Source organism: Mixophyes fleayi, chromosome 1 (assembly GCF_038048845.1).
Source record: "Mixophyes fleayi isolate aMixFle1 chromosome 1, aMixFle1.hap1, whole genome shotgun sequence".
NCBI lineage: Eukaryota > Metazoa > Chordata > Amphibia > Anura > Limnodynastidae > Mixophyes > Mixophyes fleayi.
In genome coordinates this window covers 444,077,565-444,094,889 of record NC_134402.1, presented here as the reverse complement: position 1 = coordinate 444,094,889, position 17,325 = coordinate 444,077,565, and the positions used below count along the sequence as shown (strand labels likewise).

The window sequence follows — 17,325 nt, the reverse complement described above, 5'->3', positions numbered from 1 at the left end:
AATCTTCATTAACTCAGTGCTGGGAAGGTCAGCCTCGGGCTTTGACTGTACGACCTTGACTTTCTTGGTCACCCTCTCTCGGGATTTAACTATAGCTTCCTCTTGTTTAACATCTTGTATCAACTGAAGAAAAGTAGGTGATGGTTGTCCCAGTTGAGCATTTCTTATCTTCATCGCTACTGGGTCATGGGACAGAGCACCCCGTAACAACTGTTGCATACGCCTGTCGTCTACTTCTGCTAGGGGTATTCCTTTCTTTGACACAATAAGGTGGATCAGCTTGTCCAGCCGATAGATATAATTGGACAATGTCTCCCCTGACTCCTGATAGGTGTGGCGTAGCTGATAGAACAGATCTGTTGCATCCTCTGCCATTCCATATTCCTGATCTAGAGTCGCTAAGTAGTGTCGTGCAGTGGCTTGGGGGTCACTTCTCCGTACAGCTTGGATTAGTTCTCCAGCGGGACCTCGCAGACTTTCAACGATCCGCTGTCTCTTATAGGGTTCGGAGCAATGCCATTCCTCCAGGTATTGGGAAGCCATCTCTTTCCATGCCTCGTAAGTTTCTTCCCCAGTAGGGACTGGTTTTATTCCTGAGAAGAGCCGGAGCCTTCTGTAGCCCCCTTCATGCTGTGACTTTCCTAACTGGTCTACCAGTTTCTGTACAGCAGTGAGGAACAGTTCGCTTTGATCCTCATCAGTTTTCCTAGTACTGGAGGGTGACTGAGAATTCTCTTCCCTGGCCTGAGGGAATACTTGTCGGTTAATATCTCCATCTGGAAGTTCAGCATTAAGAGGTGCTGCGACTAGCTGTTTTGGCTTTAACGGTATCACAATATGCCATTGTTGTTTTTGTGGCCCAGAAACGAGGGAGGGAAGAAAATCTTTATCCAATTCTGCTTGCGTCTCACAGAGGATCAGACTGGTCTTATGCTGATCTCTACCTTTCCATCCAAGGATTTTAGGATGTTCTACCCCATAAATCCTGTGGAGCACATGCAGGACTTCCTCATCTGTCACTCCCTGAGAGTCACCATAGATCCCTAAACATCGAGTTGGGGCCACAGTCTGTTGTTCACACCACAGAAACACTTCTTCTCTTATACTATCCATGACGTCTGTGCTGATGGGTTTCACTGAGTGTGTCTTCAGTATCTCAGCAGTGCCTCCACTGTAACACCCCCTTGTGTATTAAGCATTGTGAGGGTATATATATATATTGAACCACGAAGATGCTTCTCACCTTGGTACTTGGTTTTCAGTGCCTCCACCCGAATCTCTGCTTTCTCTTCTGGGGGGTGTTCAAAAGATACACCAGGGGGAGATTCGGGAAACCCCCTGCCCAGTATTAACACTCTGTGACAAAATGTGTGCTGCAAAAGCCAGCCAGGCACATTTATTTAAATGGAAATCCTAAATGCAGCTTTGTAATTTTATAGAAAAATATACTTTGGTATAATTTGAAATAATAGTGCAAACAATACAATACAGTAATAAAACAATGTGGATGAAAGTGGCGCACCACTTCTTACTATGCACATCAAGTTAACACAAAAAACTCGCAATAAATCAATAACAGCATACAATATAATATAATATATAACAATATAACCATTAACTGTCACAGCTTTATACACATGAAAAAATATATCAGATATCTTACTTGCTCCTGATACTGTGAATATCTTGCAGGGTGAATTTATATATTTTCCCTTATAGCCCTACAATGTACTGCCAAACACACACAGCAGTATTCAAACACACCACACAAATAGAGCAGTGCACTGCAAGTTGGGGCCCTTCTGTATGTATGCAGCATGGCATGGAAACATCATGTGTCCAGTTTGCAGATGTTGGAGGTCTTTAAATCACTTGCAGTGAGGTACAGCAGTCACAGTATGCAGACCCTCCTCTAGCAACAACTGTAAAATCCTTTCTAATTTGTATCCTGGGACTTGTAGTTCCACAAGTGCTGATTAGACACACACTTGGTGCATATTTACCTGCCCACCCATCTATCCCTAACTCTTCAGCCCTTGTGGCCAGATATAGTCCAAACCCCACTTGAACAACAACAGATAGATAAAAATAACCAGTAACTTATCTGCACCAGTGTGTCACAGGTCTGAACTTGATTATCTCCAAAATGGCTGACTTGTAAAAGGTCCTTCTTCAGAGATGCATGCAAACCTCCTCCTACAGCTTCAAACTGTGGCTTCCAGCAGGTTCTGTTCAGAACTGCACCGAGCTTTGATATCTCTGCAGACTGCTCTCTCTGCTCAGATCACTCATCCAGTGCCCTTCTGCCTAGGGTCACCTATCTGAACTGGTCACACAGCTCAGTCTCTCCCAGGATGCTCCTCTCTCCCTCTCTCTCTCCGCCCTCAGGTTTCTCAGTCTTCTTAGGCTCCGCCCCCTCTTCATAACAGCTTTCTGGGAGATGTAGTTCCTTCTCCTTGACTGGTAAATAGCTATATGCATCTCTTTTCTTACTGATGCAAGTGTGATTATTAGCCCCTGGGTGCTCAAGTCCAACTGCAGCATCCCCAGGGGTTACATGTATAAGCAGAGTTTATCCATTCTCTGCTCTTCTATGCACACTAATGCCTGGTTGGTGTGGCCCCGTCACCCTCCCCTTACCCCACTTATCTCTGTCCTGTGAAATTTTTCCAGGGAGTTTGGTATCTTACTCCTCTGGTATATGTGACGGTTGTCTCCAATTTCAATCATTACAGATTCTCTGTACTTAATTGTAATTGTAATGATTTTCTTGTTTTTTTTATGTCTCTTCAGTCTCTGTCTTTATCCCTCCTTCCCCCCCCCCCTTTCCTTTCCCTCCTTCCACCCTCCTCAATCCCTCGAAGCTCCATTTCAGATACACTCTGAGGAAGAATGGTCATCACCATATGAAATCTTATACCAGAATCCTGAAAATCTTGAACTAATGCTGCTCTCTCCGAAAAGATTCGACAATGGTTATGTTAAAATTTATTTCCACGAATTGTAGGGGTTTAAATGTTCCGCAAAAGCGATCTAGCCTTTTACACACATTTCATATAGACAAGGTGGATGTAGCTTTTTTAAAAGAAACCCATTTTAAGAAAGGTATAGCTCCTAAATTTTGTAATCGCCATTATCCAATAGGTGTTTTTAATAATTATTCTTCCAGTAAGACTAGATGTGTAGCGATTCTATTTGCTAAGCGCCTCCGACTAACAGAACTCTCTAACACCATTCTAGAAGAAGGTAGAGTCCTATTGGTTAAAGTTAAGATTTCCAACCAATTATTTACTTTTGTCAACGTGTATGCACCAAATAGTTCCCAAGATTTCTTCATAACTAGAACCCTGTCTCGAATTGGGGATCAACTTGAGGGTATAGTGGTGTTGGGTGGAGATTTGAACTGGGCTTTGAGTCCTCAAATAGACTCTTCCACTGGTGCCCCTAGGTTGTCTCTGAAGGATGCTCGTAGGGTTAGAAAGAAGCTTCATGACCACCAGCTGGCTGACGCTTGGCGTATTTTCCACCCTTCCGATGGGGATTATATATTTTTCTCACATCCCCATTCCTCATGCTCTCGGATTGACTATCTTTTTATTAACCACAAGTTTCTCGATTGGGTTGATGACTCTTGGATAGGGCAAGTGACAGACTCCGATCACGCTCCGGTTTATATGATTATCAATATGGTTGCCCCCACTCCCAGACAATGGATGTGAAAGTTTAACGAGTTACTCTTACAAGATCATTATTGTAAATCCCAATTAGAGTCTTCCCCTGATGAATTTATTTCTATAAATGAAAATGGCGAGACCTTTTAAACTGGTGGTTTGGGAAGCTCACAAATGTTTCATTCAGGGTAAGTGTATACAACTAGGTACTTTTCTCAAAAAACAGAAGGTGGCGGTCAGGGTCGCTCTCCTTTTAGACATTTTAGAGACTGATCACAAGCATTCTCTTTCCCCTGAGACTTTGGTTGAGTTACAAAATAAGCTATATACTCTAAATAAATTGTTGAACGATCGAATGAAATTGGCCTGGGGAAAATGTAGAAATAAATATTTTCAATGGGGTGATAAACCGGGTCGTCTTTTGGCAAGAGCTCTACAAGCCCAAAGATCCCTTACTTATATGCATTCAATACAAGATACTAAGTGAGCCCTGAAACACACAGACAAAAATAAAGCGGGAGCTTTTCGGGAATATTATTCTCATTTATATAACATTCATACCTCTCCTTCAGGTGATGCTGAGGACTCTAGGTTAGAAGAGATAAATAAATATTTAAGGGATATTAGTTTCCCCAGGATCTCTCAAGAAACTAGCGATTTCGTACTATAAAGCTTTCATGGAAAAACTCGTCCCTATTCTTCTAAATGCTTTTAATGATGTATCTAGTGTAAATGGCTTTTCACCCCAGTCTTTAGAAGCTCACATCACGGTCATCCCTAAGGAGGGGAAAAGATCCTGCATTGTGCCCCAGTTATCGCCCGATTTCTTTATTAAACATAGATGTCAAACTGTTTGTCAAATTAATCTCTAATCGTTTAAAAAACACTAATCTGATTTCTAACGACCAGATGGGATTTATTCCTGGAAGAGAGGCGAGAGATAATACAACCAAAATAATTGATCTTATACACGCAGTCTCCATCTCCTTGGTTCCCGCGGTCCCCCTGTCAACAGATGTCGAAAAAGCATTTGACAGGGTGGATTGGTGTTTCATGAGGGGGATTCTAGGACATATGGGAATAGGTCCCTCCTGTCTAAATAGAATTCTAGCTTTATACAGCTCTCCGTCAGCTAAAGTCAGAATAAACGATATTTTATCTGACTCCTTTTCTATCTCTAATGGAACTCGTCAGGGCTGCCCATTATCACCTTTAATTTTTGTTTTATGCATGGAGGCTCTGGCGAGGGCTATTAGGTGTAACCCAGATATTTCGGGCCTACAGATTGGAATAAAAGAATATCGTTTAGCTCTATTCTCTGGCGATTTATTAGCTATAGTCACCAATCCAGTTATATCTCTCCCTAATTAGATGTCTGAATTTTCAAAGTTTGGCCATCTTTCTAACTTTAAAATTAATTATTCCAAATCAAACACGCTCAACCTTTCTGCTCCAGAACAAATGATTGCAGGTCTCAAGGGGGCGTTCCCATTTAAATGGCAAGCATCACACATGCGCTATCTAGGAGTCTCAATTGCAAAAAATAATGAACATATTTTCTGCCTGACTTACTCTCCGTTATTGACTAAAGTTAAAAAAGAACTAGGATCATGGTCCCTTCCGAAGTTTTCTTGGTTTGGCAGAATGAGTATGATAAAAATTAACATATTATCCTAGGTGTTATATATTGTGCAAGCATTACCGATTCAGATTCCGAAAGTATTTATCAAACTAATTAGTAGATTTGTCTGGGGGGAGGAGGAAACCCAGATTCAAACATTCTATTTTATATAGACAAAAGCTTTAAGGAGGAGTTCAGTTGCCTATGTTTCAAAGTTATCTCCAGTCAGTATATGTGAATAGGGTCTTGGAGTGGACTAGAGGGGGGATGCTAAGCAATGGGTGGAATTGGAAGGTGATTCCAGTGGAAAACATTTGAGTACTCTGCCCTGGTTGTCTAAGATCCCTAAGATAAATCACCCTACGGTCAGGCCAACCCTGTTGGTGTGGAATAAAATCCGCACTTGGAGTAGTGTGGCCGCCTTCCCCTCCCCTCTGACCTCTTTCCTGTATAATCCGGATTTTCCTCCTGGCTTGTCCAGGATTTCATTCGACAGATGGTCTAAAGCTGGGATTATCAGCCTCGGCCAGCTGGTGGTCAATGGGAAACTCTGCTCCTTTCAGGAACTCCAATCTACATACTCTCTAGCCTCAAACGAGTATTGGAGATATTTTTAGGTGCTGCACTATGTCAAGTGTATAAGTTATTTTCTTTCCGTCTCTTTAAATAATAAATGAGATGAGCAGGTTTCCAAAATATAATATTTCTATAATTTATTAAAAAGGTATTATACATAGATACAGCCATTCTGGATGACGCAGACATACACCCAGGGTCTCAAATGCCAATTGACACCCTATATTTGAAGAACTTATTCTTTTATAGAATATGAAACTCCTTCTTACTTCAAAACACACCTTCCCAGCTTACATCACTGCTGGCACGCTATCATTAAAATAACATGTTCTATTGGACGGTCATTTATATCCGGCAATATTTGCGAAATACAATGGATCCAAATGTCTTTCTCTGCAACCTTTACGGCAGTATCAGTCATTATAGAACTTGTCTTTAGTAGGACCATCCCATCGATCTGTAAGGGAACCAGAGTGTAAGAGATTTCTCACCATAAAATAGTCTTTAGGTTGTCTCTTCTGTGTGCAGGCCCAAGAACTTCTTCTGGTTGAATGTCTTTGTTCAAGTGTTCTTCTGGACCTTCTGAAGCATCTGCAACTGTTCAGACAACTGTATGACATATTGAGTAGTTAGATTATGATGCAGCTTGAAGTCTGTGGATTAATAACGTATCTTGGCTGAAGTCCAATAACAGTTCATATGGAGAGAGATTGAGAAGAGGTTTAGAAGTGATTCTAATACCATGATAAACTAAAGAAATGCCATTCCTGTTTCTTTAGTAAGCTTAGTTATTCTTACTCCATTTATTATTTCAACTTTCTCTGAAGCTTGAGAATGATTTAGTGTATAAAGTTTGAATATATTCCCATCATATTACACATTCTTTGAAACACTTTTTCTCTGAAATGAGTCCACTCTCTGGGTATACTACATCTACATACAAATTCTGGCAAAATCTTTTTATCAATAAGTTGCACTATGTCTGTGGCAGTTAACTAGGCCTCATCCCACCAACACGTATCAATACCAACTAACACATACTGTAACCCTCTGAAAAAGTTATATTAGGTTACAAATTAGTGTATTGATTTTATTTAATTAAGAGGCGAAATTTTAAAAAACAAATCTCTGACGCAGCTACAAATTTCACAATCTCCCTACGTAAACCACTACACAGATGCTATTTTCAAAGCAAACCAACTATTATTTTCAATGCAACTATTTTCTGATAAAGCTAACATAACACAGATTTTGTTGCCGTATTTCAAATATCAATTATTCTACTTCAAAACAGCAAAGAATTCTCAAAGTTTAAACACACACACATTGTGTTCTATGTGTGACCGGAGATTCGGTTCACACTACATGCCAAAAATATTATGTAATCGCTCTAAAAATATTTTAACATACATTTCATCTGCAAAATCACTATTTCACTATTTAACACACATTAAAGACCTTATTTAAATATTCATCTCATGCCTTTCTGCCGATTAACCCAGCAAAGTCCCTTCCAATCTGGGTGTGACCCTGTCTTTTGCAGTTGCTCACTGTAAAACTGACAAATACTATTTATTTACTTAATACCTCCATATAAGTTCTTTAAACCTTAAATTTAATCTATACATTTTGCAGATTCATAAAACCAACATATTTTCTGACAATATACAGATTTTTTCTCTCCTATCTCCCAGTCGTTCTGAAAATTAAACACACCATTTTCTCATAATGTACTACGCATATTAAAACCAGATGTTTCACTGAACACACACTGAAATCACACCAAACAAATTCTTCTATGCACATTTATAAGATTAAAAAGGACATTTATCTATGCTTTAAAACCACAGGTCCCGGGTTCAAATCCCGGACAAGCCCCCAGCTTTATTTTCTTTCCGTCTCTTTAAATAATAAATGAGATGAGCAGGTTTTCAAAATATAATATTTCTATCATTTATTAAAAAGGTATTATACATAGATACAGTCATACTGGATGAAGCAGACATACGCCCAGGGTCTGAAATGCCAATTGACACCCTATATTTGTAACAGATTCTGGATACTATATTACTAATCTTGATTAGCACTGGCTTACCTGAGGTGCGGAGTCTAACGATCTCCCCGGTGTTCACCAAGAACCGCCGCAAAGCGGGGTGGGCTTCGCTGCCAGGAGTCGCAGGTCGCGGTGCCCAGGTTCGCCTCAAGATGTAGTACAGCGGAGTGAAGCGGTGGTAGCGAAGTCAAACAAGCCGGTTCGGTACACAGGAATGGAGTCAGGCAGAATCAGAAGGCAACTCGGAGTCAACAAGCCAGGTTCGGTACACGGGTCACAAGAATAGGAGAATGGTCAGCAAGCCGGGTCGGTACACAGGGATAGGAGAGCCAGGGAAGTCAAACAGGCAGAGATCAGCACACAGGAGACACTGGAAACTGGAAGACACTGCAATCCACGAAGAGCAGGAGCCAGGAACAGGTAAGTGTTGCTCTGACACTCAGCGAGTGTCAGAGTGAGGTTTTTATACTGAAGGGGATTCAAAATCCCCGCCTCTAGGGTTGTGGTCATGTGACCGCCTCCGGGTGCGGTCACATGGTCCTGAATGCGGAAGTGCGGCTGGACGGAGCGGCGGGGATCAGGTAAGTCCGTGACAGTACCCCCTGCCATAAAGGTGGACTCCGAACACCTAATAGGGTTTCAAAGGACATTTTTTATGGAAGGATTTAAGTAGACGGGGAGCATGTAGATCAATGGCTCTTACCCATGAGCGCTCCTCAGGGCCGTAACCCTTCCAATCTACCAAGAACTGTATGGCACCTTGAACTTTACAAGAATCTAGGATAGTTTTAATCTCGTATTCAACTTGATCCCGATCCACAGCAGGAGGAGGAGTTCTGGATGAGGTGGAGAATCTGTTGATTACCATCGGTTTTAACAAGGAGACATGGAAGACATTGGGTATGCGTAAAGAGGGAGGCAGACTCAATCTAAAGGCTACGGGATTAATAATCTCAGATATAGAAAATGGGCCAATAAACTTGGGAGCAAATTTTTTACTGGGAACCTTTAAACGAATGTTCTGGGTGGATAGCCATACCCTGTCACCAACTGCAAAACTTGGAGTCATTCTTTTCCTTTTATCGTAGAATTTTTTGGAACGAGTAGTTACTTGCTTTAAATTTGTCTTGGTTTGTTCCCAAATATCAGAGAAGTTACGAAACAGAGAGTCCACTGCTGGAACTTCAGAAGATGAGACTTGAGAGAAGGTGGGTAGTCTAGGATGGCAGCCATACAGAACAAAAAAGGGGGAGTTAGAGATGGCCTCATGGAAATGGTTGTTATGGGCGAACTCGGCCCAAGGGAGAAGGTCCACCCAGTTGTCTTGGTTACTAGAGATAAATATTCTTAGAAACTTCTCTAATTCTTGGTTGGTTCTCTCAGTAGCCCCATTGGACTGGGGATGATATGCGGAAGAAAAGTCAAGCTTAATCCCGGATTTATTGCAAAAAGACCGCCAAAATTTTGATATGAATTGTGATCCCCTATCGGAGACAATATGTTGAGGACAGCCATGGAGGCGAAATATTTCTTTAATAAAAATATCGGCTAAGGAGGAGGAAGAAGGAAGGCCTTTGAGAGCAATAAAGTGGGCTGTTTTAGAGAAGCGATCCGTGACCACAAGCACTACAGTACAGGATTTGGAAGGGGGAAGGTCCGTGATAAAATCCATGGAGATCTGTGACCAAGGGTAATCAGGAATGGGTAATGGGAGCAAGCATCCATAAGGCTTCTTCCTAGAGGTCTTGTGTTGAGCACATTTGGAACAAGCAGCAACAAATCTCTTCACATCCTCCAGCAAGGAAGGCCACCAGTAGCTTCGGGACAATAAGTCCCAGGTCTTGCGAATGCCGGCATGCCCAGAGAAGAGTGAGTGATGAGCCCAGTGAAGGAGCCGGGTGCGTAGATGTGGCAAGATGAATGTTTTGCCTGGAGGACAACCCTTTTTCAGGTGTGTAGCTGCCAATACTTGACATGGATTTACAATGAATTTCTTATCTTCCGAGGATTCCATTTCAGCTGGATCAAAAGAGCGAGATAAGGCGTCTGTCTTCGTATTCTTAGATCCCGAGTGAAAAGTGATGTTGAAATCAAAGCGTGAGAAGAATAAGGACCACCTTGCTTGTCGAGGGTTTAGACATCGAGCAGTGCGTAAGTAAAGCAAATTCTTATGGTCGGTATATATGGTGATAGGGAATTGCGCTCCTTCTAGTAAATGCCTCCATTCGGAGAGAGCCAACTTGATGGCCAGGAGCTCTTTGTCGCCAATCCTATAATTCCTCTCAGCAGGTAAAAAGCGACGGGAAAAGAATCCGCAGGGATGAAGTTTTCCAGAAGGACCTCCCTGTGATAGTACGGCTCCTGTGCCAACAGAAGAGGCATCTACCTCCAGGACAAAAGGACGAGAACAATCTGGCTGTTGAAGAATGGGTGCAGATGAAAAGAGAGACTTTAATAATATAAAGGCTTGGATAGCCTCAGAGGACCAAATACCAGCATCAGCAGATTTGCGGGTCAATGCTGTGATGGGAGCCACGAAAGAGGAGTACCCCTTGATAAATTGACGATAATAGTTGGAGAATCCTAGGAAGCGTTGAGTGGCCTTAAGGCCCGAAGGTTGGAGCCAGTCAAGTATGGCTTTCAATTTTGTGGGATCCATCTGTAGACCGGTGCCCGAAATAATATATCCCAGGAAGGGAATTTGTCTCTGCTCGAAGGTGCATTTCTCCAATTTGCAAAATAACTGATTTTTTTGGATACGAGAGAGGACCTCCAATACATGAGTACGATGAGATGCTAGATCTTGAGAAAAGATGAGAATGTCGTCCAAGTAGATGACTACAGATTGGTACAAGAGGTCTTGAAACAGCTCATTCATAAAGCTCTGAAATATGGCTGGGGCATTGCATAGCCCGAAAGGCATGACCAGATATTCAAAGTGGCCGTCTCGGGTGTTAAACGCCGTCTTCCATTCATCCCCCTCCTTAATGCGTATAAGGTTATACGCTCCTCTGAGGTCAAGTTTAGAAAAGATGGTGGCACCCTTAATCCGGTCAAATAATTCAGAAATGAGTGGCAGTGGATACCGATTTTTAACGGTAATGGCATTCAGGCCTCTGTAATCAATGCAAGGGCGGAAGCCCCCATCTTTCTTTTTTATGAAGAAGAAGCCAGCCCCAGCTGGGGAGGCAGACTTGCGGATGAAGCCCCTGTTTAGATTTTCTTGGATGTACTCCTCCATAGCCTTAGACTCCGGGAGGGAAAGGGGGTAAACACGGCCCCTGGGAATGGGTTTACCAGGTATCAGATCAATGCCACAGTCCCAGATTCTGTGAGGGGGAAGTCTAGTGGCCTCTTGTTGACAAAAAACATCAGAGAAGGTTTGGTATGGCTCAGGCAGGAGAGTCACAGGAAATTCTTGGGAACGTCTGGGACTATTCGGAGGAACCACTCTTTGTAGGCAGCGAGAGAAGCAGGACTGTCCCCAGGACAATATGTGACCAGATTTCCAGTCCAAGGTGGGAGAGTGGACACGAAGCCATGGAAGTCCTAGGATGACTGGGTTGGTAGATCTCTGTATTACTAGAAAAGAAATCTTCTCCCGATGAAGTGCTCCTATCTGAAGTAGAAGAGGAATAGTGCGTACCAGGATGGACCCCTCAGGGATTCTTCCCCCATCAATGGCCATCAGAGAGATGGGTTGTTCCAAGGCTTGTGTGGGAACAGCGAATTGTTTAACTACTGTGGCAGAAATAAAATTTCCTGCGGCTCCGGAATCTATAAGAGCCAACTGCGGGAAGGTCTTTTGTCCTAACTGAAGGGAAATGGGAATAGACAGGCAATCATTACTATTGGGAACTGACTGACACTGAGAAAAGAGGCCCAACGATACAGCTCCAGAACTCGTTAGGCCCTGTCGTTTCCCGAGCGTTTGGGACAAGAACTCAGAAGATGGCCACTCTCTCCACAATATAAACACAACTTGTTCCGAAATCTCCTCTCCCTCTCTTCGGCTGATAGGCGGGTCCTCCCAAGTTGCATGGGCTCTTCAGGGGGAAGAACAGGGGTTTGGAAGTTGGGGGCCAAGCGAATCATACTACGCCGCGACTGTTCCTTCTCGGAATTACGTTCCTTGAAACGCAAATCAACTTTGACACAGAGGGAGATAATGTCGTCCAAAGATGTAGGGAGTTCCTGGGATACCAACTCGTCTTTGATTCGGTCTGAAAGGCCCTGCCAGAATGTAGCTACTAGGGCCTCATCATTCCAGCGAAGTTCAGAGGCCATGGTTCTGAAGTGGACCGCATACTGCCCCACAGACTGGTTTCCCTGGCGGAGACGTAGTAAGCCGGAAGCGGCATTGGACACCCTTCCTGGCTCATCAAATATTTTCTTGAAGGTGGACAGAAAGAGGTTGAAGTTATGTAGAATGGGGTCGTCCCTCTCCCATAAGGGGGAAGCCCATGCTAAAGCTTGACCGGACAATAACGAAATCACATAGGCCACTTTCGTTTTTCCGGAGGGGAAGTTCCCAGGTAGAAGCTCGAATTGTATGGAGCATTGATTTAAAAATCCTCTGCAATTTTTAGGGTCTCCATCGAACTTGGGTGGGTTAGGTAACCGTAGCTGCGAGGAAGAAGCTGCTGCTGCGGCCTGAGGTACAGGGGCCACTGCCGGCCCAGGTGATCCACCAGCCACTAGGGTGTTCTGGACAACATCCAACCGAGTGGATAGACTATTGAGGAATTTTAAAAGTTGCTCTTGGTTAGCTTCTTGCTTATCCATCCTTCCTACTAAATGCTCCAACAGATCTTTAGCTGTGGTATCCATGGTCAGAGCAAACTGTAACAGATTCTGGATACTATATTACTAATCTTGATTAGCACTGGCTTACCTGAGGTGCGGAGTCTAACGATCTCCCCGGTGTTCACCAAGAACCGCCGCAAGGCGGGGTGGGCTTCGCTGCCAGGAGTCGCAGGTCGCGGTCCCCAGGTTTGCCTCAAGATGTAGTACAGCGGAGTGAAGCGGTGGTAGCGGAGTCAAACAAGCCGGTTCGGTACACAGGAATGGAGTCAGGCAGAATCAGAAGGCAACTCGGAGTCAACAAGCCAGGTTCGGTACACGGGTCACAAGAATAGGAGAATGGTCAGCAAGCCGGGTCGGTACACAGGGATAGGAGAGCCAGGGAAGTCAAACAGGCAGAGATCAGCACACAGGAGACACTGGAAACTGGAAGACACTGCAATCCACGAAGAGCAGGAGCCAGGAACAGGTAAGTGTTGCTCTGACACTCAGCGAGTGTCAGAGTGAGGTTTTTATACTGAAGGGGATTCAAAATCCCCGCCTCTAGGGTTGTGGTCATGTGACCGCCTCCGGGTGCGGTCACATGGTCCTGAATGCGGAAGTGCGGCTGGACGGAGCGGCGGGGATCAGGTAAGTCCGTGACAATATTTGAATAACTTATTCTTTTATAGAAAATGAAACTCCTTCTTACTTCAAAACACACCTTCCCAGCTTACATCACTGCTGGCACTCTATCATTAAAATAACATGTTCTATTGGACGGTCATTTATTTGGCCATATCCGGCGATGTTTGCGAAATACAATCATATGACAATTATCTAATCTGTTTTGTTCATGAATTGTGCAGTAATGGAAAATTACTAAAAACATGTCTCTCTTTATGCAATTCTGTATTGTGTGTAAGTGTAAGTACAGACCCTAATCTTAAATATATGAGCTTATATGTATTTCTGTTAGTTTTGTTAAAAGTTACTTCGACACTCTGGCTAGGAAACCTGCTCCTTTTGAGGCTTTGTGTTTATCTAAAAATACATCCTCTCATACCATATCAGGGTCTTACAAAATCTTAATGAATGATATATTTCCTACAGGTCCTTGGGAGCGTGATCTAGCACCTTATATATCACAAACCTCATTGCCCAAGATTTATCAAAACACACATAGTTTTCTTTGAGTGCCTCGGTTGATGAAACTCATTATAAACTTCTGACAAGATGGTATAGATGCTCCTCCACACTACATAAACTTCACCGTCAGATGTCCTCATTGTGTTGGAGATGTAATGAGGCTTTTGGCTCTTTGGTGCATATATGGTGGGAATGTCCATGAATCAGACCCTTTTGGGATGAAGTTATTAGGCTCTCTAAGATCATCATTGGTCATGAGGTCCCTGAAGATCCGGGTTTTTGGCTTCTGTCTCTTTCTGATAGTCCCTCATCTAAATACAAGAAATCGCTTTTAAAACATTTAAACAATGCAGCTAGAGCTGTTATTTCTATGCACTGGCGATCTCCTTCCCCCCCTTCAGTTAAAGATTGGTTTACCAGACTGGAGTTTTACATGTCAATGGATGATATTATTTTTTCCATAAACGACAAATACTCAGATTTCACGCCCATTTGGTTTAGCTGGTTGGAGTTTAAGGAAACAGAATAATTTAAGACTTTTTTTGCACTCCCGCTACAATTGATGGAGGGCTACATAAATAACAATAACTATTTTAACTCCTATATTATGTATTTTAATAAAATAAATATAGGGGGGAAGAAAAAAGAAAAAAAAAGGGGTTATATTCACCCTCCTTTTCTATTTATAACATCCTGAGGACTTAGAGGCAGGTGCACCACTCAACCGACTAGATATGTGATTTGACAGTTATTCATATTCCCCGTGAGATTATCAGAGGATATCCTGAAGAGTTTCTCACACTCTTCCCCTCTTCCCCTCTTCCTGTCCCTTACCTTCCTTTCCTTATGTTCTACCCCTATTCGTGACCTTGTCTCCCCCCCCTTTTCTGTCTCTTTACCTGTGTCATGTTGTGTTTATTTGGATGTAAAAAAAAAAAAAAAAAAGAGGAAACATTAAATCTTTGTTTCTTTGCTCTATTTTAATTACCGATGGGTAGGCTTCTAGTATATAGATCTTGCATATTTTTCTCTGGCATTTTCTCATTGTATTATATGTAACTCTATGCATATTTACACTGTTTTAATCGGTCTTATGCATCTGTGTACATCCTCTTTCTAATAAATAAAGAATTTAAAAAAAAAAAGAATTAATTTAACCACAAAGTAATCAATAAGGTGCAGGATACGGACTAACGATTCCTAACAAGATGTTGTAGAACACCAGAGACCTTACATAAAGTCTCACCAGCCTTTAGTAAGACTTGCTGGAGATGTGGACTACCATGAGAAATGTTCCCAAACATAATTTTTGGTCTGGTCTAATCGTACAAAAAAACCCCCAAATAAATAGATAGAATTTACATTCTAATCACACAACAAAAAAAAATGTATTCAATATCTGGTTTAATTTAATATAGTTTACAATGACACACTACTTTTATTCTTTACAAATCTAACAATCATTTTCAAGCTGCTTAGTTGATTGGGATCCTAAGCTATACTTTCTCTGGAAAAGGGAGTCTAAGAAAGAGCATTCATATTTCAGGTGCCGATTCTCATAGATCTTTCTTATAATCATTTATTATCCTTTTAAACTATGTTCTTTATTTTGTTCGTTATTTATGTTTAGCTCCATCTACCCCCCATTCCATACCCTGAACCAAAACGTTCAGGGGCGCAAGCACGGGGGGTTTCTGGTTCTCCAGAAACCCCTCCCCTCCGCGAACTAAAGGTCACTAAACATTGCGCGGCCGCATGCGCAGCAGCTCTCTCTCTCTCTTTATTTTTTTTTGGGGGGGGGAGTAAACCCCCCCCTTAAAAATCCTCCGTTTGCCCCTGACGTTGGTTGCATCCCTTAAACAGAAGCAAGTTTGTATCCTAGCAAAACAGCGCTGCACTGCAGGGGTGCAATTTTAAAATGTGTGGACATTGCCTAAAGCTCTCCAGTGTTTGTGCAAATAAAATGTATTACACCCCTTACATTGCAAAATTGTTTGTACTGGAGCAAAGCATAAGGATATCTTTACAGAGAACTAAGGATCAAATAGGGTTTGAGGTTACTAGAGGTTAAAATATGGGCAGACTGGATGGGCCAAGTGGTTCTTATCTGCCGTCAAAGTCTGTTTCTATGTATCCAAATGTGCTACTGTTGCAAATGCAAATTCTATGGTAACTGCTGATATTTGAGTAGTTGTCAAAACATGTTTAGGAAAAAAAAACATTGCCATGTTTAATTCTGGGCTGCTGTATACACTCTGTGACTGTGTGTGGGGTCCAAAGGGCAGTTTGGTAGTACAGCATTGGATAGTCGTAAGGATCACAATCACAGGAGTATATTTACTAAACTTCAGGTTTGAAAAAGTGGAGATGATGTCAATAGCAACCAATCAGATTCTAGTTATCATTTATTTAGTACATTCTACAAAATGACAGCTAGAATCTGATTGGTTGCTATAGGCAACATTTCCACTCTTTTAAACCCGCAGTTTAGTAAATATACCCCTTAGAGTTATCTTCCTTTCTTATCTTGTAACTTTCTTCAGTCCTCCAAGTGTTGTGGAAAACTAATAAATAAAGTAATGGGATTCAGAGATAAGCGAGTGGAAGTACTTTAGATTGTAAATCAGTATCCAAAGATTAGATTAATTCTTGGGGGGTAAATGTATTAAACTGTGGATCTGTCAAATCACATATTTTTGGCAATTTTGATACCCATATTAAATACGGCAATGTTATTAAAGGGAAAACCTTGTGTATAGACAGTGTGTGTGTATATATATATATATATATATATATATATATAGTCCTTCCTGGCTCACAGGTTACCTCCACCCCATGGTGAAGGGAGTATAGCTAGCACCCATGTGTGACAAAAATATGAAGTCCTAGCCAAGGGTGAATCACACCCTCTCTCAGTTCCCAGCAGAAATCATATTCATCATAGTCAAAATATGACAACAGGCTTCAGGCCACGTCATGAGATATGTTGCGTTCTCAGTCTGAATAGAAGAGCTACAGAGAATAGTATGAACAGTGAGTATACTGTACTAGTAATCAGGTCACAGAAAATCTAAGTATATGCTACTGTACAATGTATCAACCACATGATTATTTGCAATGCTCCTAACAGTACAGCACAAACTTAATATTTAAAGGTGCACCTTTAAAAACAGTTATCAGAGGCATAGCTGTTCAAAGAGGCACTAGGCTTAAAAAAAACAAAAACAAATTAAAACTTAATGGAATTAGAGGCTAAACTTTTCTAGCTGAAAGAACAAAACAAATTGTAGCCTACGAAAACCTTTAAAAAAGAACGAAACTCAATAATGTCACCTGTTAATAATATAGTCATTAATGACAGAACTTTAAAAAAAATATATTTTTGTAAAAAAATATTTTACCCATAAAAACTAGAGTTGCTCAGGCTCGGTTCCCCGAGAACCGAACACACCCGAACTTAGCAGATTCGAATA

General features: G+C 41.9%; 1 long non-coding RNA gene across 1 annotated transcript in view; it reads right to left on the bottom strand.

Annotated features, from left to right (window-relative positions):
• Positions 1–6,038: 6,038 nt before the first annotated feature.
• LOC142109926 (uncharacterized) overlaps positions 6,039–17,325 on the bottom strand; it is a 28,475-nt gene continuing 17,188 nt past the window's right edge. The window contains exon 3 of the long non-coding RNA XR_012680463.1: positions 6,039–6,545. This is a non-coding gene — a long non-coding RNA (uncharacterized LOC142109926). The remainder of the gene's footprint in view (positions 6,546–17,325) is intronic.